The sequence below is a fragment of the Artemia sp. Qi Xiang Cuo genome, chromosome 2 (genome assembly GCF_049724085.1).
Source record: "Artemia sp. Qi Xiang Cuo chromosome 2, ASM4972408v1, whole genome shotgun sequence".
NCBI lineage: Eukaryota > Metazoa > Arthropoda > Branchiopoda > Anostraca > Artemiidae > Artemia > Artemia sp. Qi Xiang Cuo.
In genome coordinates this window covers 5,030,428-5,055,191 of record NC_142795.1, presented here as the reverse complement: position 1 = coordinate 5,055,191, position 24,764 = coordinate 5,030,428, and the positions used below count along the sequence as shown (strand labels likewise).

Genomic DNA, 24,764 nt, shown 5'->3' with positions numbered 1-24,764 from the left:
TTCCTTGAGCTTCCATGGTGAGTTTTTATTCAGCACTAGTTCTTGTAGCCCGTCCATTGAATAGACAATTGGGTTTCGAACAGACATCAGATTAAGTTCCAGGTAGGAACTTGAGACTTAAGGACCTCTCTATTTCAAGACACCTTGGTATAGCAAAGAATCACTATTTCTAGAGCCCTTGCCATTGGCAGGCGTTTATGAAAACTGAGGTTTTGATTCCGTGACATAGCAGCGTCGCTAAAATTCTGAAATTTTTCAAGTTCCTAACTGTTACGTTCTAAATTTAACATCGAGGACAATTATTGTGTTTCCTTATTTGTCATAAAACCACTGGAGGTGCAATGACTAGGAGCAGACCATGAGGTGTCTAATTACAGGAGGGGGACCTATTTGAGACATCGACAGAAACGAATGGGAAGGAAACTGCATATGCAGGTCTCCCTAATCACCATCTCAATAGTTATATCCATTATGCCACCTGGAAAATTCTACTTACTCTGTCTAAATTTTCTTAATAAGTATTTCATTAGTTTTATAACGACCTTATTTGTCAAACGAAACACAGTAAGATAGTTTCAACTCTCATTACAAGCCAGCTTGGGCGAGTTGGTAAAACGGTCGACTGATCATTGACTGCCGTCCAATTGTTCGACTCTCACTGTTACCTCATGTAGCAGTTAATATGATCCAGTGATGTCAATATGATCCGGCCACAGATCAAGGAGTAAAAATCAGAGGGCTTCCCTCCAAAAGATGTGAGATCACCAACACCAAGATCACAACACATCAAGGAGTATGAAGCAGAGGGCTTCCCTCCAAACAAAAAAGCTTGCGGGGTTTGCCTCAGAACCCAGGCTGATGTGACATCACCAACACCAAAAATAAAGAAAATAAATAAAAAACGATAACAGCCTGGGAGAGGAGTTTTGCAAAAAAATTAAGAATTTCTTAAATTATTTTAAATATTATTTTTCGACTTTACAGACTCTGTGCAATATTAATAACCATTTAATTTTACCTGTTTCTAATATTTTTCAAGAGGAAAAAACGGTAATGTTTTCCGTAATTGACTTTCTCTTTTAATTATAAATTTAGATACTAAGAAAGCATTACTAACATTTCCATAATATTTAAAACACCTACGATAAACAAATAATCTCTTTTCTAGTTCTTCTTCCATTTATATTTGAAAAGGAACTTGGTTGTATTCCAAAAGGATCATAAAATTCTACAAATGAGTACTTGGGATCATTGAAATAACAAGTCGAATGAGTCCCAGGCGATCCGATGCAGTCATAATTAATTACACCACATTCTTTTTTATTGATTAAATAAAAAAAACAAGTTTTTTTAACTGAAATTAAGGAGCGACATTAAAACTTAAAACGAACAGAAATTATTCCGTATATGAAAGGGGCTGTCCCCTCCTCAACGCCTTGCTCTTTACGCTAAAGTTTTTTATTGTTTAAACAAAATAGAGTTGTGAGAAAGTCAAACTTTCGCGTAAAGAGCAAGGCGTTGAGGAGGGGGCAGCCCCTTTCATATACGGAATAATTTCTGTTCGTTTTAAGTTTTAATGTCTCTCCTTAATTTCAGTTAAAAAAACTTGTTTTTTTATTTAATTTTTGAACGTTTTTGAATAAATGCAGGTTTTGATCTTGGCTCACAGTACATGAATAATTAAAATTTGGTTAAATGGTTTTCTCGAAACTTGTTTCATTTTATTTACGAACGTTTTTATTAGTAATAAATATACGTAACTTACGAATTAACTTACGTAACGAACTTCTATATTCATATATTTTTAATACGTATATTAGGGGGTTCACCCCCTAGTCATAAACATAATATTGTGTGTTTTAAATTGTTCTTATGTGTAGTGTTAGATGTTCAGATAGAGTTATGTGTAGCGTTGATGTACTATTCATTTAATTTAGCGTAGATAGGAAGCAGTGTGCCCTATAGTCAGCAAAATCAAAAAAAAAACTTGTAAAAGGTGAATTCTCAAAAAAAAATCTTATGTAAAGGTAGAATAGCCCCAACCTTGTTGGATATGTAAAAGTCATCAGTGTTAGATGTAGAAAAATAAAAAAATCTTTAGTATAGTAGCTAGGCAAGAACCGTAAATAATCTTAGTCCAGCAGATGAACTTTAGAAAGGGATATATAATAAAATAAGAAAAGTAATAGAGAAAATTTTTAGCACTCCTAATTAAGCTTATATAAAAGTATAAAATAATACAATGTCAATTAAAATTACATAGGACCAATATAAATAAAATAGCAAATATTTCAGAAACGCAAGGGCAAGCAAGTCCTAATAACGGGACGTCCTTAAATAATAGGAAGGGTAATACGTACCGCGAGTAATATGTGATATATTTAAAATACAAAAATCCTTTCCTTCTAAAGATAATTCTCACATAAATTAAACTTCCCCTAATTAAGTTTAAATCCCGCTTCAAAAAAAAAAAGAAAAGTTGTTAATCAGCAAAAGTAAAACTGCATTGTAGTTTCAGTCAAATCGACGGTAATCACGGGAGACGGTTTCGAATTTCGCTAAGATATTTGGTAATAAAAAAATCACTAGATACAGAGAGTTCACAGGAAGCTTAAGTTATAAGAGAGCATGAATGTTAAATCATCAAAATATTTAAACATATTATTGGATAGTCAGTGAGCATAATGAAGTGAGTTTGCAAACATAATTACAAGGTAGCGGCCCCCGCCACAGGACCTGGGCCAATCGTGAAATAGCTAGTAGGGCGCAGGATCTATACTTGTGCGATATAGTGAAGAAAAAAGTTTTTCGTGTCAATTATGGATTGTCTCTATTGCCATCATCATTATTTTTGAGAGCCAATTTAATCCTTGCCTCTATCGTTGTCAGTGAAGTGAAGCACTGTTGTACACCTAAATGTAAAGTCTCAATAAAACTTTTGCTTTTCTACTTGTGTATTTTATTTATATGCCTGTATCTAATCACACAGCAGGCAACTAGTTCGTATGCCTCCATCGGTGACGCTCCCAGGAATCTAATTTCTACATGACATTAGAGGTAATTGAAACGGTGATAACCCGAGGAAGCGAGGTTATGCTCCCAAATTGATAGTTGGAGAATTTCTAACCTACTATAGCTATGCATTTTGTTTTCTCGCTTTCAGCGAGTGGCGCGATCGGTACACCGCTTTAAATCATAGTATTACTTTTGTGGTCCCAGATGCCATTGCCACATTTGGCGTACCTTGATCGCCAAAGCTTTAAAGCAATAATTTTACATATGGAAAATTTTTTAGCTTTGTGAGTGGTACAATCGGAGAATTTATAAGGTTTCCGCTTACACTTTAAAGCATAATATTACTTTTTACGCGGTCAATCTTTATTACCACAATTAACACCGTTTAATTTTTTTATATAGCTACATTTTTGCTCAACGTAGTTGAAAGTTCTGGAAATTATGTATTTAAGGATGACAAACACCCCAGAGTCCCCAGGGCAAAGGTTGTAAGTTAAGATTAAATCAAAATGCACTGTGTTAATAATAATCCTCAATAAGGCATCTCAGCAGTATCCCAAGAACAACTGAGAGTACTATATTCAAACTTTCAGGACTACTTCTGCTCTTAAAATTCAACCAAATCAAAATAGCATAAATGTATGCAAGCTATCAAAGAAAGTAAACAGATTTTTTTGCAAATGGTATCAAGTTTACTATTTCAGGTCAACTAGAGGAGGCATGAAACTAAATTAAACACTGCTATTTTTGTCCAGATTTTTAAAAGGGTTCATGTTGTTAAAAATTGCTGAAAAAATTTCACCAGCACACAAATATCAGGCCAAACTATAAAGTCTTAAAAAAAGAAAATATTTAAACTTTTATTTTCTTTTTCCCTAAAAAGACTATGTCTATATGAAACAAACAGAAATTAATTAAAAAAACTTTCCACAAAATAAGTCTTCCAAGGAAAAGTAAAGACCATTAAACCAAAAATGAGCAAAAACAAAATCAAATAATCTACCAAGTGTGAAACTACCATCAGCATCAATAAATAAATGAAACCCAAAACGAACAGAAATTACAATAAATAACCGAGTCAAACTCAAAACGAGCAGAAATTAACACGAGTAGAGCTCAAAACCCCTATGCCTTCCCAAGGCCAGAACATAATTTGTCTTTATTCATAACCATGTCTAGTTCAGCTGCCTCTGAGGTGACTCAGTCAATGAAACCAGCAGCATTGCTCTTCAAATCCTCAGATACAACTTCTGTTAAGGACAAGTCATCAATGCATTTCCATCTGTCCTCCAGCTCAGCAGCAATTTCATTTATCATGAGGAGGAAACCCAGCAGCCCAATCACAGTTCCTTGTGGAATTCCACAAAAAAACTGGCAGAGTAGTGGGAAATTGGTCTTTATACTTTACAGTTTGCTCTCTATTTGTTAAGAAGCTATTGATGACTTTATTAATAAAGCTGGGTATATTTTTTTCTGCCATTTTCTCTAGAAGGATTTTGCAATCAACAAGGTCAAATACTTTTCTGAAATCAATTGCAATTACATTTATCCATTTTCCAGGTTCATGCCAGTGTTTTAAAATAAACTCAGTTAAATTAACAAGGTAATGAACTGTCAAACACTTAGAGATGTTACCAAATTGCTTTCAATCAGTTACTTTCAAAAGGTATTTTTTCAGCCATGCGGCAACAAAGCTTTTGTATATTCCGCTAAAAACTGATGTAACTGTGATTGGCCAGACACCAGAGAAATCATTGGCTGCTCCTTTCTTTGGAATGGGGGTAATAAACCCTTTCTTCCATTTCTTTGAAAAATATCCTGTTTTTGTTATATTATTGAAGATTACCTGAGGGGGAAATAATAATTCTTTGACAAATACTTTAATGAGAGCAATTCTTCTATTTGGGAATCCAAGTCTTTAGGCTGAAGAGATCGCGACCTAGTTTTCTCCTGTTATCCATTCACTGAATTGCAGCAGACGATGGTCAGTGATCAGCCTTGAAGTAACTTTGGTTACTGAATATTTAATTTTTACTTTTTCCAAGGGCTTTCACTGTAGTATATAATGATAACTTCCACCAAGTGGTGCTAGTTTACTTGGATTCTGGTAATATTCTAAAAGATTTGTCAGGATTACATCCAGAGAAGTACCTTAGCTGTTGGGAAATTGACTAGAATTTTAAGGTTAAGTGACCTGGCCAGCAATTTGCAATCAAGTTCGTTAGCATCTCCTAGCATTACTACTCCAAATTATGGGTGAGAACTCTGGATGTAATCTGTCAATTCCTGCAGCTTCTCCCAAAGAGCCTTTCTTGCTGCAGCAGGCTGACCAGGTGAATAACAGAAAACGCACACTGCTATGGCAGAGAGTGAACTAGGGAGTTGCTTAGGTTGGACTTTGACCCAAATAATTTCATCATTATCTTCAAGAAAAGGTATACTTAAAAGCTGAGGTTTAAAATCTTTGTGCACGAGGGTCATAATTCCTCCTTCTTTTTTGCCAAGAGGATGGCCATCAGGCCAAAGTTTAATAAAAGAAGAAAAGTTAGGAACCCTCAATAAATTAAGATCTTATTGGTGGACCTTGGAAACACAGATAACAGAAGAGCCTAGCATTGGAGCTGTGGTCTGAAGTTCAGTAAATTTCTCTAGATTTAAACTTTTGGTGTTGCTGTAAAGGAAGGAAGGAAATACGTAACATTAGTTATGGAACTCCCAGGAAAAAGGTTTATTTTGGAATTTCTTGCCCCCTATTGCGACTGGAGCAGCAACAGGATTATTTAAACTGAAGTCACCAACAATTTTTTGATTGGCTGTTGATGAAAATGGATAGGTGGGGAAGGAGGAGGGAGGTGGTCCAAGAGGCTCCTGAGATGTGTCATAGGAAGGGTGGTGTACTGAAAATGGGGCCTGGATTCCCCAGGAAGGTGGGCCTGCATTTGAACCCAAGACTGTCCCCTCTTTTCTACACCCCAAGAGGGTTTGTTTTGGATTTTCTTCTGTTTGGATTGTTGAAGGTGGGCGATTTTTGATGAGCTTGGGTCAGTACAATCAAAATGCACTAGTCTACAATTTTCATCTAAGTATCTAAAAGGAGGGCACATTTCTATATGATCAAGGACACATTCAATACTACTAAATGACTTAGCAAGGAAACTAAAACATAGACGTAGGAAGCAGCAGTGAATACCAAACTTACATGCTCCTTTTTTGAAAAATTTACACACCCCTTTTGACTTGGGCTGTTCAGGGCAAGGTCAAACTGTATTTTTTTTTACTGGAGTCAGTTTATTTTCATGAGCAAATTTGCAACTAGCTCACCTCTTGCAAAAACAATTCTGAACAAACCAACACTCTCTCTTATATGATGGCTTGATTATTTTCTAGAAAATGATACTTAAGTCCTCTTTCTTTAACTTGTCAATCAGAATCACATTATTCTCATATCTTGCAGCTATGTCAGTATTATTATTCACCACACATGGAAGGGGCGTATCTGATGTCACACTTAAAGTATTCATTTCGTGTTGGTTATTTTGGGTGGCTGGCTGGGTACCAAGTTCATGGCTGCTTGGGATTTGACCCAGGGGAAACTGATTTCGAAACTGATTTAACTGTATCTTCAGAGAATCAATTGCTGTTATTTTTTCATCAACTAAAATGTCTAGCTTATGGCATTCTTGCATACCAATCAAAAGCTTATCAGAAACAGACCAGACTTCATTGGCAAGCTTATCAATAACAAAATCGCAAGCTGAAAGGTCATTCTCAATGGTAGAGCATTTATTTCTTAATGCTGAAATTTCTTGTATATGTTCTGCACAACCAACAAAGGGAATTTTCTACTTTATGCTGGGCCTAGTTATTGGCTTTGCTTGGGGATTGGAGGACCTGGGAGTGACTATAGGCATGTTTTTCACAACAAATCTAGGGCTTGCTTTTGGTGTAACTTTGCCAGATAGTTTTTCCTCACTAGAAGTGGGAAAATCAGAGTTTAAGCAAAGCCATTTCTATAACTTCTCTCTTAAATCAAGAGTAATCTTTGCACGTTTGGGGTGCCACCATTGGCTACATTTAGTACACTGAACTGTCCAACTAGTTGCTGGGTTTCTACATTCAGGACAATAACATTTAGGCATTATTAAAAGGGAAAGTATTGATTATGATTCTGATTGACAGGGGGAACTGCCCCTTTCCTGCTTACCAATTTGGGTTACATTAATATCTTGTTAAACAACTTTATGTCTACACTCTTTGAATGCTAAAATTAATAATATTTCTTTATCTCTTACTGCACTCAATTTCACTTCTTGCAAAATCCAATTAGATTCAAAGTTCAACCCAGTTTATGTCCTCACCAAATATCAAGAATCTAGGTCCAGTTCACCAAAGGCCCACTGTTATTTATTCCAAACTTAATCCTTATTCCAAACTAAGTCAAGAATCTAGGTCAAGTTCAAAGTAAGTGAATTAATACTGAATTCACTTTTATAGGTGAATTCCCTATAAAAGACCCTATTGATACTTTTATAGGGCTTAAAAAAAATTTCAAATATTTCTTTTCTTGAAATTGGGATTTCTCCCTTTATTAGTAAGCTAATGTTCTCCTTGTTCTGTATTCTACTCATATAAATTCCCAAGGACCTGTTTCCTAATTGTTTTGCCAGAATACGCTAGTCTAGTGCCAAACATGCAAGGAAATGGGCACATGTCCATTATTCTAAATTTTTAAAAATTATACTAAAGAGACATTAAAATTTTGGTCGACAGTAAACATTTTTTGCAGGATATGTAGAAATTTTGTTTCAGTGTCAATTTTTAATTATTTTAGAAAATGTGTCAAGGAGTAAGAAATTCCTGAGCACTGCTTGCAGCAGAAGATTTCTAGAATTGTGTGTTTCTAGAACAATATTAGCCTACGAGTAGAACTTCATGAGAGATATAAAGAGCAAAACATTCATTAGATTGGGGTACAGAAGGACTGTGCATACCTGTGTTGGCCTAAGGCAGCTTGGCTCTGCAGAGCCAATTAATTTAGTAGTGGTGGTAGTGGCAGTATAATATACCAGATGATATTGTCAGAATCACTAGAGACTAACATATCCACCTCAGAAGTCAATTTTGGTTGACAGTAAACATTTTTTGCAGGGTAAAGAGAAACTCTGTAAGAAATTCCTGAATACTGCTTGCAGCAGGAAATTTCTAGAGTTGTGTGTTTCTAGAACAATATTACAATGCTGTATACGATAACATGCAGGCTGTGAGCACAGCTTAATAGCAATGAAAAACTGGAATTAGAAAATGATGCCTTATTTTATGCTTTTTCTAAACATCATGATTGCTTCTCTGACAATGGACCCTACCCTCTTGATAGCCCCAGATATGGCCCTAGAATATATAAAGACTAAAAGAAAACCCTAAAACTATGAAATTCTTACTTTATAATATGCAGCATGCATCTATTATGCTAATTAAATTATCTTATTTCCTTCCATTGTTATCCATGTTCTGGGATCATTTTTAACAGCATTTGGTGTTTTTGAATTACCACTCTCCATAAATAAACACCATAAATTCTGTACACTGCTCTAAACTAACTTTGCAATGATCAAAAAGGACAATAAACAAAAGTTGGACATGTGGGTATTGACTAGTACCATAAAAATAAATAAATTACATGGGCTTAACACATCACAGAAACAAACAAATACTTCACAATGCACAAGAAAATAAATGCATTGAACTCTTCTTAGGGGCACTAAGTAAAACATATCATACTAAGACCATAAATATAATAGTTTCATATATTGTCTTTTACAAAAAGGGGTTCCAACCAAAGAGGTTACAACATGGTCAGGCAAATTGTTCCACAATTTAATGGAATAATTTCCAAAAAAAAACCTTTTGCTGGTACATCATGAGTTCTGTAGTGTGGGTGAATAATATTCACCACATAGCATTTTCCCTAATTAATAAACACTGAAATCAAATTACATCAGTTATATAGAGAAGAGAATATGCTGGTCCAAGAACAGTTCTCCATGGGCTATTGAAGATTGTGAATAACCAGGCATATCATCTGTTGTGAAGATTTGTATCATTTGTCTACTTCCAAGATGTTCATTGGTCAATCTACTTACCTTAATAACTTTAATTTCCACTTCAGAGCATAATAAGGTCCATGCTGCATCTGTTCTGCTCTGTGTCAATGACGGTAATTTGGAATGTCACTGTGATATGAGCCCAGTGATGTTGAACTAGTTGGCAGCTGAGAGGGATGAACTGTCCCAGTTATATTTCTATGGCTTGTTGTTCTATTCTTTGTCAAGTCTTGACTTGAAGGAGGCACTAGTGGGTGCAGGTATGGTTTTGTTTTGAAGGTTGTTCCAGTTGTTGGAAATATGCTTGGTAAAAAAGTTTTGCTGCATTCTGGTCTTCACTCTTTGCTAGCTTCTGCAAGTGTCCTCTAGTGTTGTGTTGACCTATGTTTTGTGATGAGTGTGTTGTTTGGTTGACTATTATATCTGTAGGTCAGCATCATATCACATCTGTGATGTCTGAAGACCAGCATTGGTAATTTTAGGTGCTCCAGTCTCTTGTCATGCTGGGAATTTTGCAGACCCATGACACATATGGTGGCATGTCTTTGAACTCCTTCAGTTATTCTGGTGTCATGCTTGTAGGAGGGGGAGATCAGACATGTTCCAAAGTCATGGAAGACAGTATGGGAGTGGCTGGTGGTAGTACATTTCAGCAGGCCTAGACTTGAATTAGCTTTCAACACTGCTTGTTACCAATGCCTGTAGGAACTTCAGTTGCTCATCAACAATTACTCCCAAGTCTTGTTCTTCATGATTGGTTTGTAGCTGAATATCAGACTGTGGCTTCTGGTCATGCATGGTATACTGGTGGTGAGGATTGTTACTGCCAAAATGAAGGACATTTCATTTATTAATGTTAAACTCAAGCAGCCATTCACTGGTCCACTTCTGGATTCTCTGGAGGTTTGATTGCAGGGATTGTTGAACAGCTGGTCCAAAAAGCTTGGAATCATCAGTGTAAAGCAGGATGTTATTTGTGGCTTCCTTTGTCATATCATTTATGTAAAGGAGGAAGAGCGTAGGGCCTAGGATGGTACCCTGAGGAACTCCAATGACAACATCACATGGTTCAGAAAATACTTCATTGCCATTATTGGTGAAAAGTTGGACCTGTTGCTCTTGATCTCTCAGGAAATAAGGAAAGAAGTGAGGATAAAGGTTCTTCTGCTGCAAAATATATTAACTAGGATTATTGTGCATACCATGAAGTAAGAATATTTTCTTAACATATCTCCTTATGTGGTGGACTGCTTATACATCTATGCCTAGAACTGTAGTGAAAATGTGTTAACTATAACCTATAATTATTTGGCATATTATGAAGCTAGAATTAATTTCTTGGCTGGTTTGCTTCTCAACAGCCCTAACTCTAGGCTTATATTGAACTGTATAGCATTTCTTTACAGAGAATGGGAGTGTTAAGTCAATACAAAGAACCCATAATCATCAAGTCAAGATTGCAACAAACTTGTTTCAACAAAGTTCACAAGATTCAAAGTGAAAAAAAGAACATGTCATTAAAGCTATACATGAGGGCTGTTCTTTTACTCATCTAGGTAAATATCTACCAAATCATATTATTGACTTACACATAAAGTGAATATACCACTCAATGCCATTTTATATGCTGATTATCAATATAATAATCATTTTTATTTAAAATGAATTTCAGCCCCCCCTATATATGCCAATTCAGGGTTTATATTTCTACATTAGGGGGGGGGGGTAAAGTTTAAAATTACCTCCCATTTACATCAGAAACAAAATCTGTCCCCACCCCCTAATTTAGAAATATATACCCTGAATTGGCATATATAGGGGGGGGGGGCTCAAATTCATTTCTGATAGAAATGATTATTATATTCATAATCAGCATAAAAAAATGCATTGAGTGGTATATTCACTTTATGCATAAGTCAATAATATGATTTGGTAGATATTTACCCTCATCTATGTGTTAAGATATTTTATCTTTTGACAAACAATGCTTAAAAGTGAAATCTTAGCACTAAGATCTTATATCTTAGGGCATTCTTTTGTAAACATCTTTCATCATTCTGCTCTGATCAATAGTCTAAGTAAATGATGATCATCAAAAGTTCTCTCATCATTGTTCTATATGGTAGAAAGATGGCATCCTTTGCACTTTTAGCTAACATCAGTGAGCTGTAAGATCTTAGAACAATGATGAGTTATAAGAATGGAAATCTTTACAGAAAAATATAAGATCTTAGTGCAAAAGAATGGGCATATAGACCATCAGGAGGGGTAGGGGAGTTCATCATCAACAAAGCAGCCATGAAGTTATGACAGAGGGTAAAATTAGGGATCAAATAGGCCTAGTGTAGGCCTAATACTAGCCTACTTTTATTGAAATAGTTCCTTTAGATCAACCACAAAAGACCCAAGGCTCTCTTGATAGAAAAAACCTATAAAAAAATAGCAAACCTAATTTCTTCAGTTCATTTCAAGAGCTGACCATAAAAAGTCACACCAATTGAGTTTTTGTCAAAAGCTTAATCAGCTTTAAATCGACTTCTTCTTACATTAATCACTGGCTAAAATGTTTCCATTACTTATGCCGCGTTATCGTTTTCCTTTTCTGACAAAGTTGGCTAAAGTGGCGGTACGAAGCTGGGCTCTGAATTGATTGAAACTTTTTGTCAAGCAAATGGCCCCAAGTGGGAATTTGTTCGAATATTTAATCGTATTGATTAGAATCTGAAAATTGATTGGTCTAAATTTCAGTAATACTGAACTTTTTTGCTATGAGCAATCCCATCATGGGTGTTAAGTGGGAATAGGGGGTGGTAAAATAATTATTTCCTAAAAAGTTATTTTTTCTTTAAATCTTTTGCTTTTTCCCTTTTGGAATACGGACAGTTTGGTTTACATTTTAATAGGCATCAAAGACCGCTGTGCCCTGGTTTTAGCATTTTGCTAAATGCTTTTCTATTATTTCTCCATCTTTATTAAAAACATCCTCATCCTTCCACTTTCATTTGGAGAATTTATGCCCCTGAACCTTATTAGAAAAATGTAGACGAGGCTTAATATGGGAGAGGGAAAAGTTTATTTGGAAAAATCTATGCTCCATATATGCCATATATGCCTCCAAATCGATGATTAGTGCAGTCGAAAAGCCTAGTATATGACAGGTATTTATTACCTGTCAAAAAAAGGTACAGAATACGGAGTATCACTAAAAAAGAAAAAAACACAAAGAAAAACTCAATTATACACTGCACTGCAGGTACGTAACATATATTACCTCTTAAATTCCCAAGTACTGAACAAACATAAGCAATATGAGCATCGTTAGATCAAGCCGCAATTGGTAAAAAATTAAACCAACATAATCATCAGTGAACTAAAAAAATATACAGTAGATAATCATATCAACTAGTCTAAATATGACAAGAGACGGTAAAACAATTAAACGACACTTTCGTCCGCTGGTCTTGAATTCATATCACTCTCAAAAAATGGTTCATTTGTTGTAACCAGAAGTGCAAAAGATGCTACAAATAAAACCATTGTGCTATAATTACTTAACAAATATTATATTATTATCATAAGACTTTCAATCGTAAATTGAAAGTTTACACGATACGAAATTTTGTACTAAAGGAAATTTTCCTTACGAAAGGAAACAGGAAATATAGAAAATTTATACGATACGAAATTTTTTATCGAAAGTTTATTCGATAATCGATCGTATATCGAAAGTTTATAGCACAAACAAAAATATTGATTTCATATTAGGTGATTCAAGTATTGGGGGAGGGGAGAGTGTGGCCTGCTTAAGTGTGCTGCTGGGTCATTGGAAGACTACATATTATTACTTTAAAGAAGACGGAATTAAAATAAAAATAAGGATTTAATATTTGGTGAATTAAATGCTGGGGGTGGTCTACCTAGGTGTTTTATGGGGAGTTGGCAGAAATAGTTATCATTAAATTTAATATATAGAGTAAAAAAAAGAATTTCATATTAAGTGAATAGATTTATGAAGGGTGGTGGCGCGCTTACGTGTGTTAAGGGGTCTTGGGAATGCTAGATGTAACTAATTTTAAAATACTGAATAGAAAAAAAAATCATACTAGCTAAATAAAAGGTTGGGGTGGTGTGTTTAGGTATGTTAATGGTTCTTGGTAGGAGTATATATCATTAATTTAAAAAATAGTCAATACAAAAATTAAAATTTCAAGTTAGATGAATTAAGGGTTGGTGAGCGGTACACTAAGGGTTCACAAGAGAAGTAGATATCACTCATAAAAAAAACTCTCTAGAGAAATGAAAATTTCATGTTAGGTGAATAAAGTCTTGGAAGGAAACATTGGTGAGTATCTTAGGTTCCAAGGTATGTTTAAATATTATACAATTAAAATTATAGGCAATAACGGAAATAGAAGGAGGGATCAATGTGCTGGGGTATGGTCTGATTAAATGTAATAAGGGGTCTTGGGGCTAGATATCATTAATTTTAAAGACAAAATCAAAGGAAAAATAAGACTTTCATAATAAGTGAATAAAATGATGGGAGAAAGTCGGGTTAGGTTGTTTAAGGGGTTTTGGGATAACTAGATATCGTCAATTTCTAAAAATAGAGTCAGGAGAAAACTAAGACCTTCATATTAGGTGAATAAAGGGTTGGGGGGTGGTGACCTCAGGCGTCACCATCCTTAGGCGTGTTAAGGGTTGACCTTAGGTGTATTAAGGGTTGTTAGGAGGTCTAAATATCGTTAATTTTAAAAACACTAAGCAGAAACAGAAAATTTCATATTAGGTGTAAATAATATTGGATGGAAGCATAGGTAAGTATCTTAGGTTTCATGATACAAAAAGGCTACAGAATTAACCGTTTTCCTTAGGTTGCAAAAATTAAAGACACATATGCATAAAATTAGTAGAAGAGTTGTTAGAAGAATAAACCTTTGGAATTAATAAACAAAAAAATTGGGCATTCAAACGAGGAACATATAGGGAATAGAATTTAAATTATGAGAGAATCTTGCGGAAGACTATATTAATTGTCATTTAATTACAATAATTGTGAAAAAAATACTTTGGAAACGTCCAGTCAAAAATGGGAAATTATCCTAATTCTTGTTTAATTACAATACTTATGGGAAATTACTTTGAAACCTTCCAGTAAAGCATGGGAAATGTTATCTTAATTGGTATCCAAGCATATTAATCGCGGGAAAATTACTTTGGAAACGTCTGATAAAACGTGGAAAAGTTATCTTAATGTTTATTTAATTGCAATAATCGCGGGAAATTGCTTTAAAAACTTCCATCAATACGCTGTGAAGCTATTTAGCATACAGTGGTTGGTTTTACAAGGGAAATTTAATCTCAAGCATGGAGGTATACAGAATGTACATTCAAGAATAGATAATCCTTCCATATGGCACCTTTATCTCGCTAATTTTGGGCATCTTGGCACCCACATCCATGGGCGTAAGGAAGGAGGCAGCTGCCCCCTAGAACTTCAAATTTACACTAGAAATGGCTGAAAAAGCAGATGGTTGAAAAAGCAGTTGAATAAAGATTATATAGAATATATCAAATATATAGACTTTCAAACTAAAACTCTAAAACAGTGAAATTCTAACCTTTTTAATCAGATTATCACGTTTCCTTTTGCTATTATTCACATTTTAAACTGATTTAAAGAAGTATTTTTTTATCCAATATCCAACAGTCAGTCAGACTAAACTGGATATCCTCCTGTCTACACAGCGCATCCGGTTTACAACAGAACAAAGAATGGAAACAACAGCAAACATTTATATTATTACAACTGTATATGGGTCCATTTGGGAGGGACACATTGTTAGGATAGTGACAATTTTTTTTTGAAAAAGAACATAAATAAGGAATCGAATGGTGCCATTTTGTTTTATTTTAGTTTAATATAGCCTATGGCTGTATGCGGGACCATCCGAGGGGGGGGAAGGGTACTGAACTGCTAAAATGCAACCTTAGCCATAAAGAAGAGCAAAAAATTAGCAATATAAAAAAATTTCTCTATTCATCAAAATTTAACATTTTTTTGTTTTTTGATGAAAAGCCCGTAAGGTCTCAAAGGGTGTTTAAAAACAAAAATATATGTAAATAATGTATCAATTAACAATCTCAACCCAGAATCTTTTGAATTTGCGTTTTTAGAAAATGTTTGCCCCCTCCCCCTCCAACTCAACATTTATTTCAATTTGAAAACACTAATATAATTCCAAAGAATGTTGGATTAGTTCAGACAGTTTGAGCAATTTTAGGGACAAACAAAATACATGATTTTATACTTGACGATTAATAGACACTGGAAGAGCCGTGGACATCAGTCGAACATACCAGCTACATTCTTCCACATTACTGACCTCATGACCTTATGTTGACCTCATTGTATTCTTCCACGTTACTGACCTCATCTCATTGTTGTTTATTTAAAAATATTAGATTCTTCTTACTAAATTTTGAAACAGATCTGTTAATTTAGTATGGGTAATCTTGACTTGTGGTTAATTGAACCCCTTTGGTCAGAACTTGGGCGTGCAGGAAAGTGCTGTGTGGTGACGCTGTCTAATTAAATCAAAACCAGATTTTAGTAAAAACATTAAGACGCAAATACAAAGTTTCGAAATACTACTTTTTTTTATATAAAGAACATATACTGGTATGTGAATATTTAATAGGAAATTGAGAAATCACCACTTCCCTGCTGTGTGCGTCAATGGGCCCGATAAGATGTGGTTGATGCAATGTATAAGATACATTTTATAGGAACGGGAGCCTGATACTAATTTAATGTCAGACTGACCTCTCGTTCGTTTATCTTACAAAATACTTTGGATTATATGTCAACTATCATCACAGACCTAGTTTTTTTTTACAGCCCATCAAGGAGGCACACTTGTGCCTCTATAAAGAGGCGACCCACCACAATGTTAAGCGATTTCAGGTCCTAGAGGTCGCAGAGAGACGGCGGTAATCGTATTTTGTAGCCCAAGCTCAAACTAAGAAACTTACAAAATTTCATTCTCCTCCGCCTTTATCTTCATGGGGTAAACTGGGCCGGAAGTTTCGACCCTCCCACCACAGTCCTCCTTTAACGTTGTCTGATTGTGCTGAAATTCAGAGGTTAAGGTTTCCTAGGGCCGGGGAGCTTATCCTCAAAATTTCAGCTCAATCCGATCACTCCTTCCAAAAAACTCCTTCCTGTTTTCCAAAAACCAAATATAGCCACTTAAAATTCATCATTTCTTTTTTTTTTCTTATCCACGCCTACAGGCCACAGTTGGCAACTGATCCGGGTGAATGAGGACTCATTCAAAGCAGAATTCGACCTGTTAGGGCCTTAATTATTCCCCGAATTTCCATTTACGAAAAACCTCGTTTTCCTATAATAGCCCATGTTAATTTTTCCCACCACAACCCCCCTTTAACGTTGTCTGATCGGGCTGAAATTTAGAGGATAAGCTTTCTTGGGGCATGGGAGCTTATCCTCAAAATTTCAGCTCAATCTGATCACTCCTTCCCTGTTTTCCAAAAACCAAATATCAAGTTTTGTGGGAATTTGCTTGCGTCGTAAATAGATTCCATTTACTAAAAAACAATTACAGTTGTGTCTCTTTAGTCCAGCGGTTGATACTCCAGACTGTCAGGCGGAAAACCCGGGTTCGATTCACAGTCAGAGCAAATTTTTTATATAATGAATTTAAACTTTAAAAAGGAAACTCAGTTTCTTTTTTAAATTATTTGAAAAAAATTACGTTTTCTAAAGAGTTAAAGAGGCTGAGTTACAAGGTCGACCCTTAAAACGTACAGGGATTAGGAGGCACAGTTGGGGGGCTGTTAAAGAGGCTGAGTCACAAGTTCGAACCTTAAAACGTACAGGGATTAGGAGGCACCCTGTACGACGTGATTTGAGTATTCAGGAATTAAAAGTCTTAACACAAGAATGTTGAAGAGCCGGGGGTTTGGGGGGCGGCAGCCCCCCAACATTAACTCCTGACACGATCAGCTAACAGTTAGTCAAGCAATAATAAGTAATAAACTGTACAAAAACGTGCAGAAATTATTTGAAAAAAACAACGTTTTCTAAAGAGTTGAAGAGGCTGAGTTACAAGGTCGAACCTTAAAACGTACAGGGATTAGGAGGCACAGTTTGGGGGCTGCCGCCCCCAAACCCCGCTTTCGCAGCCTTTAAATAAAAAAAAATTCTTAAACTGAAAGTAAGGAGCGACATTAAATCTTAAAACGAACAGAAATTATTCCGTATGTGAAAGGGGCTGTGCCCTCCGCAACGCCTCGCTCTTTACGCTAAAGTTTGACTTTCTCACAACTCTTTTTTTAAACAATAAAAAAAGTTTGACTTTCTCACAACTCTTTTTTTTAAACAATAAAAACTTTAGCGTAAAGAGCGAGACGTTGAGGAGGGCACAGCCCCTTTCATATACGGAATAATTTCTGTTCGTCTTAAGATTTAATGTCGCTCCTTACTTTCAGTTTAAAGACATTTTTTTTTTATTTAAAGGCTGCGAAAGCGGGGGTCTGGGGGGCGGCAGCCCCCAACTGTGCCTCCTAATCCCTGTACGTTTTAAGGTTCGACCTTGTAACTCAGCCTCTTTAACTCTTTAGAAAACGTAGTTTTTTTCAAATAATTTTTGGTTAATTTTTGGCAATGTCAACCAAAGTTGGATGCACTTCAGACAATTTTTGGTTCATGTATTATGCCAATATAAACAAATTTCTGATGCATTGCTATACGTTTACTTTTTCCGAAATCAGCGTCAACAGAATCCAGTATTAAGTGATAACTTAGTTAAAACATATCCATTACCATAGTACTCATATAATTGTTGATTCCCTAGGACAACCAGTCACAGCGGCTTATACACTGTCAAACCCTGTCATTTAGTCCCTCGAATAATCACCAGATGGTACGCCCAATTAGTCAGGTCATAGCCTAAGGCACGCTACCAAAGTTTATTTACCTTAGGACCATAATCATCTCCCCTATATAGGGAAAATAAGGTATCAACTACAACCTTAAAATCACTTTACCATAACTGCTTTCAAACATACCACTGGCAATGTGTCAGTAGTAGAGAGGATTTCCACTTACTTTGCTGGGGATGAGGACGTGATAGCCTCCTTCCAATAAATATTAAATTTTAGTCAATTTAAATCTATTCTCTGGGCTTTTATGTTAAATAGTGTGTTTTTGCTCAATGTGTGTTTCACTGATTTCTACAAGAGAAAGAACAATTTGTAGCATTCATTTTCCAAAACTTTCGCAAGCGCATTGAATTCTTCAAAAATGGTTAAAATTTGGCAAATTTAGCAAATAAAATTTGCCAGAAACAAGACACACATAGGAAAACTTCCTTGGAAATATCAAAGGAATAAAATGACATATACAATTTTGTTTAAAAGTTTTATTTCTCAAAATAATTAAACAAGCTCTTTTGGTTCCATTTTTAGGATCATATTATATAAATATACTGTTAAAAACTCATTTCTAAGATAAAACATAAAATCTGAAATAGATAGTTCAGTTAAGACTCAATACAAGAACTTACTACGAGCACGGAGAGAGGGCGCGCAGAAAAGCAAAGAATTTCGATCGAAAGAACACCTTTCAGCCATTTAGTTTAAACACTTATAAAATTAAAACCATGAAATAGCTGTTGAGAATGAAGCTTTCATAGGTTATGCAATACTTTCGTTTATGAACAAAAAAGGAATAAAAAACAGAATGATAAAAAAGGATCCCACCAAGCGATTTCACGGATGTGGCTTGTTTATGAATCTTTGGATGGAATACTCTTGAAGAGAATACGCTTGAAGGTATCAGATTTATTTAAGTTTTTGACCATTTCCAAATTCCTAAAAAATGTTTTTATAGTTTGAAACAAAATATTTTTGTACTGATAGGGAAGGTTGGAAACAAAGGTTTTGCAGAACATGAAGATACAACATCATAGGCTAAAGCTTGGCATACAGAATGACAGGTTATTTTTCTTGAGGGCTAAACAGCTAGAAGGTAAGTTAATATATGAGTGGGAAATTTTTGGGTAAATACCTAATAATGATCTGAAGGAAACAGGTTAATAAAATAAAAACAGTGCTATTAGATTTTTTATCTTACGCTCCTTCCAAATATAATGGTCCCTTTTCTGACAATTGCCTCCCATCTCCTGATGGTCCCAGATACAGCCTTAGTTAATTAAATTAAATAATTAATTTAATTAAAACTTCTCCATTGCTTATCGTCTTTACGACTTTATTCGGTCAAAACGACTTTATTCCGTTTTTGACATATAAAATCAATTTGCCTTAGTAATTAATTGCATTGTTGGACAAAAATATTATTTTAAAAATGGGGATAACAATGGAAGGAAACATGATAATCCCAAGAATAGAAAACATGTGGCTTATTATAAAGTAAGAATCTCATTATTTTAGTGTTTTCTTCTAGTTTTCTATGGCTATATTTGGGACCAATAAGAGGGGGTGGGGATGTGCATTTTCAGAGAAGTGACCATGAAATTTAAAACAGAATAAAATGCTGGATCTAATTGTACTTCGTATACTAATGGTACTTTGTATTAGCATGCAGTCATGTACTAGATTTAAACCAATTTTTTAACATTTTAGCTTTACATACCTTTTATTTTTAACTTTATATACGGTCATGCACTAGATTTATACCAATTTTTTAACCTTTTAGCTTTTATATACCTCTGATTTTACCTTCATATGTGGTCATGCACTAGATTTTTGAACCTTTTACCTATACACTCTTTGATTTTTAACTTTATATACGGTCATACACTAGATTTTTACCAATTTTTGAACCTTTTAGCTTTTATATACCTCTGATTGTACCTTCATTTGTGGTCATGCACTAGATTTTTGAACCTTTTACCTATACACTCTTTGATTTTTAACTTTATATACGGTCATGCACTAGATTTTTACCAATTTTTGAACCTTTTAGCTTTTATATACCTCTGATTGTACCTTCATTTGTGGTCATGCACTAGATTTTTGAACCTTTTACCTATACACTCTTTGATTTTTAACTTTATATACGGTCATACACTAGATTTTTACCAATTTTTGAACCTTTTAGCTTTTATATACCTCTGATTTTACCTTCATATGTGGTCATGCACTAGATTTTTGAACCTTTTACCTATACACTCTTTGATTTTTAACTTTATATACGGTCATGGACTAGATTTTTACCAATTTTTGAACCTTTTAGCTTTTATATACCTCTGATTGTACCTTCATATGTGGTCATGCACTAGATTTTTGAACCTTTTACCTATACACTCTTTGATTTTTAACTTTATATACGGTCATACACTAGATTTTTACCAATTTTTGAACCTTTTAGCTTTTATATACCTCTGATTTTACCTTCATATGTGGTCATGCACTAGATTTTTGAACCTTTTACCTATACACTCTTTGATTTTTAACTTTATATACGGTCATGGACTAGATTTTTAACAATTTTTGAACCTTTTAGCTTTTATATACCTCTGATTTTACCTTCATATGTGGTCATGCACTAGATTTTTGAAACTTTTACCTATACACTCTTTGATTTTTAACTTTATATACGGTCATGGACTATATTTTTAAAAATTTTTGAACCTTTTAGCTTTTATATACCTCTGATTTTACCTTCATATGTGGTCATGCACTAGATTTTTGAACCTTTTACCTATACACTCTTTGATTTTTAACTTTATATACGGTCATGCACTAGATTTTTACCAATTTTTGAACCTTTTAGCTTTTATATACCTCTGATTTTACCTTCATATGTGGTCATGCACTAGATTTTTGAACCTTTTACCTATACACTCTTTGATTTTTAACTTTATATACGGTCATGCACTAGATTTTTGCCAATTTTTGAACCTTTTAGCTTTTATATACCTCTGATTTTACCTTCATATGTGGTCATGCACTAGATTTTTGAACCTTTTACCTATACACTCTTTGATTTTTAACTTTATATACGGTCATACACTAGATTTTTGCCAATTTTTGAACCTTTTAGCTTTTATATACCTCTGATTTTACCTTCATATGTGGTCATGCACTAGATTTTTGAACCTTTTACCTATACACTCTTTGATTTTTAACTTTATATACGGTCATACACTAGATTTTTGCCAATTTTTTAACCTTTTAGCTTTTATATACCTCTGATTTTACCTTCATATGTGGTCATGCACTAGATTTTTGAACCTTTTACCTATACACTCTTTGATTTTTAACTTTATATACGGTCATACACTAGATTTTTACCAATTTTTGAACCTTTTAGCTTTTATATACCTCTGATTTTACCTTCATATGTGGTCATGCACTAGATTTTTGAACCTTTTACCTATACACTCTTTGATTTTTAACTTTATATACGGTCATGGACTAGATTTTTACCAATTTTTGAACCTTTTAGCTTTTATATACCTCTGATTTTACCTTCATATGTGGTCATGCACTAGATTTTTGAACCTTTTACCTATACACTCTTTGATTTTTAACTTTATATACGGTCATGGACTAGATTTTTAACAATTTTTGAACCTTTTAGCTTTTATATACCTCTGATTTTACCTTCATATGTGGTCATGCACTAGATTTTTGAACCTTTTACCTATACACTCTTTGATTTTTAACTTTATATACGGTCATACACTAGATTTTTACCAATTTTTGAACCTTTTAGCTTTTATATACCTCTGATTTTACCTTCATATGTGGTCATGCACTAGATTTTTGAACCTTTTACCTATACACTCTTTGATTTTTAACTTTATATACGGTCATGGACTAGATTTTTACCAATTTTTGAACCTTTTAGCTTTTATATACCTCTGATTTTACCTTCATATGTGGTCATGCACTAGATTTTTGAACCTTTTACCTATACACTCTTTGATTTTTAACTTTATATACGGTCATGGACTAGATTTTTAACAATTTTTGAACCTTTTAGCTTTTATATACCTCTGATTTTACCTTCATATGTGGTCATGCACTAGATTTTTGAACCTTTTACCTATACACTCTTTGATTTTTAACTTTATATACGGTCATGGACTAGATTTTTAACAATTTTTGAACCTTTTAGCTTTTATATACCTCTGATTTTACCTTCATATGTGGTCATGCACTAGATTTTTGAACCTTTTACCTATACACTCTTTGATTTTTAACTTTATATACGGTCATGGACTAGATTTTTAACAATTTTTGAACCTTTTAGCTTTTATATACCTCTGATTTTACCTTCATATGTGTTCATGCACTAGATTTTTGAACCTTTTACCTATACACTCTTTGATTTTTAACTTTATATACGGTCATACACTAGATTTTTACCAATTTTTGAACCTTTTAGCTTTTATATACCTCTGATTTTACCTTCATATGTGGTCATGCACTAGATTTTTGAACCTTTTACCTATACACTCTTTGATTTTTAACTTTATATACGGTCATGGACTAGATTTTTACCAATTTTTGAACCTTTTAGCTTTTATATACCTCTGATTTTACCTTCATATGTGGTCATGCACTAGATTTTTGAACCTTTTACCTATACACTCTTTGATTTTTAACTTTATATACGGTCATACACTAGATTTTTACCAATTTTTGAACCTTTTAGCTTTTATATACCTCTGATTTTACCTTCATATGTGGTCATGCACTAGATTTTTGAACCTTTTACCTATACACTCTTTGATTTTTAACTTTATATACGGTCATGGACTAGATTTTTACCAATTTTTGAACCTTTTAGCTTTTATATACCTCTGATTTTACCTTCATATGTGGTCATGCACTAGATTTTTGAACCTTTTACCTATACACTCTTTGATTTTTAACTTTATATACGGTCATGGACTAGATTTTTACCAATTTTTGAACCTTTTAGCTTTTATATACCTCTGATTTTACCTTCATATGTGGTCATGCACTAGATTTTTGAACCTTTTACCTATACACTCTTTGATTTTTAACTTTATATACGGTCATGGACTAGATTTTTACCAATTTTTGAACCTTTTAGCTTTTATATACCTCTGATTTTACCTTCATATGTGGTCATGCACTAGATTTTTGAACCTTTTACCTATACACTCTTTGATTTTTAACTTTATATACGGTCATGGACTAGATTTTTAACAATTTTTGAACCTTTTAGCTTTTATATACCTCTGATTTTACCTTCATATGTGGTCATGCACTAGATTTTTGAACCTTTTACCTATACACTCTTTGATTTTTAACTTTATATACGGTCATACACTAGATTTTTGCCAATTTTTGAACCTTTTAGCTTTTATATACCTCTGATTTTACCTTCATATGTGGTCATGCACTAGATTTTTGAACCTTTTACCTATACACTCTTTGATTTTTAACTTTATATACGGTCATACACTAGATTTTTGCCAATTTTGAACAACTAGCAACACTCAGATTGATTGTTGACAAATGCTAACTTTTTACTGACTGTGCAAAATAATTGGATACTAATAAAATTTTATTTAGTAAGATAGGATATTACATAAACTATTACATTATATTCATTATTACAATTTTATAACTATTATTAATTTTAATAAAATTATATATATATATATATATATATATATATATATATATATATATATATATATATATATATATATATAAATTAATGTATAATATTTGTTGATTGCACAATTCCAAATTGTTGACCAATGCTAACTTTTTACTGACTGTGCAAAATAATTGGATACTAATAAAATTTTATTTAGTAAGATAGGATATTACATAAACTATTACATTATATTCATTATTACAATTTTATAATTATTAATTTTAATAAAATTATATATATATATATATATATATATATATATATATATATATATATATATATATATATATATATATATATATATATAAATTAATGTATAATATTAATTTATATTATATACAAATTATATTTCTATTAAATTAAATTTTTATATTAAGTAAATAAAAAAAATTAAATAAAATAATTTATATTAAACTATATATAAATCATATATAATTTATACAAATTAATTATTAAAATTATAAATAATTATTAATTATAATTAATCATTATTATATTATATTTATTACATAAAATATCTATCACAGCCCCGTCTGGGTTCAAGCCAGTGCCATGGAAACATGTTTCGAACTAGTGCTGCTGAGCACTCCACGTCTTTATTAATTCTGGAAGATAGGCCTTGTCATATCTTCATTTAACCTTTTTTTCAATCTTTAGTCTTGCATAACCATACCTCCAGAAACGGGTAAATTTCCGGTTTTCTCGATTACTTTATTAGTTAAAAGATTAACATACTAATATGCAACTTTTTAAGCTCTTTCAGACACACTAATCGTTATCTTCGCAAATTCCATTTTGAGCCCTTAAAGGAGCCCCTAAGTGACACTTTGTTCTTTATTTTTTGCTAGCAGAACTAAGACTAATTTTACGTTTTATATTTTTAACAGTCGCCTATTCCAGATGTTTGAATCTATTACGATCAAAACAAATAAGCCTAACAAATTGTAAATCTTTTA

General features: G+C 33.5%; 1 protein-coding gene across 2 annotated transcripts in view; it reads right to left on the bottom strand.

The window, feature by feature from the left end:
- The window catches only part of LOC148954825 (uncharacterized), an 81,988-nt gene extending 70,336 nt beyond the window's left edge, over positions 1-11,652 (bottom strand). For both annotated transcript variants that reach the window (XM_089098807.1, XM_089098816.1), the window contains exon 1: positions 11,565-11,652. The gene's annotated coding sequence lies outside the window, so the exon portion shown is untranslated. The remainder of the gene's footprint in view (positions 1-11,564) is intronic.
- Positions 11,653-24,764: the final 13,112 nt, after the last annotated feature.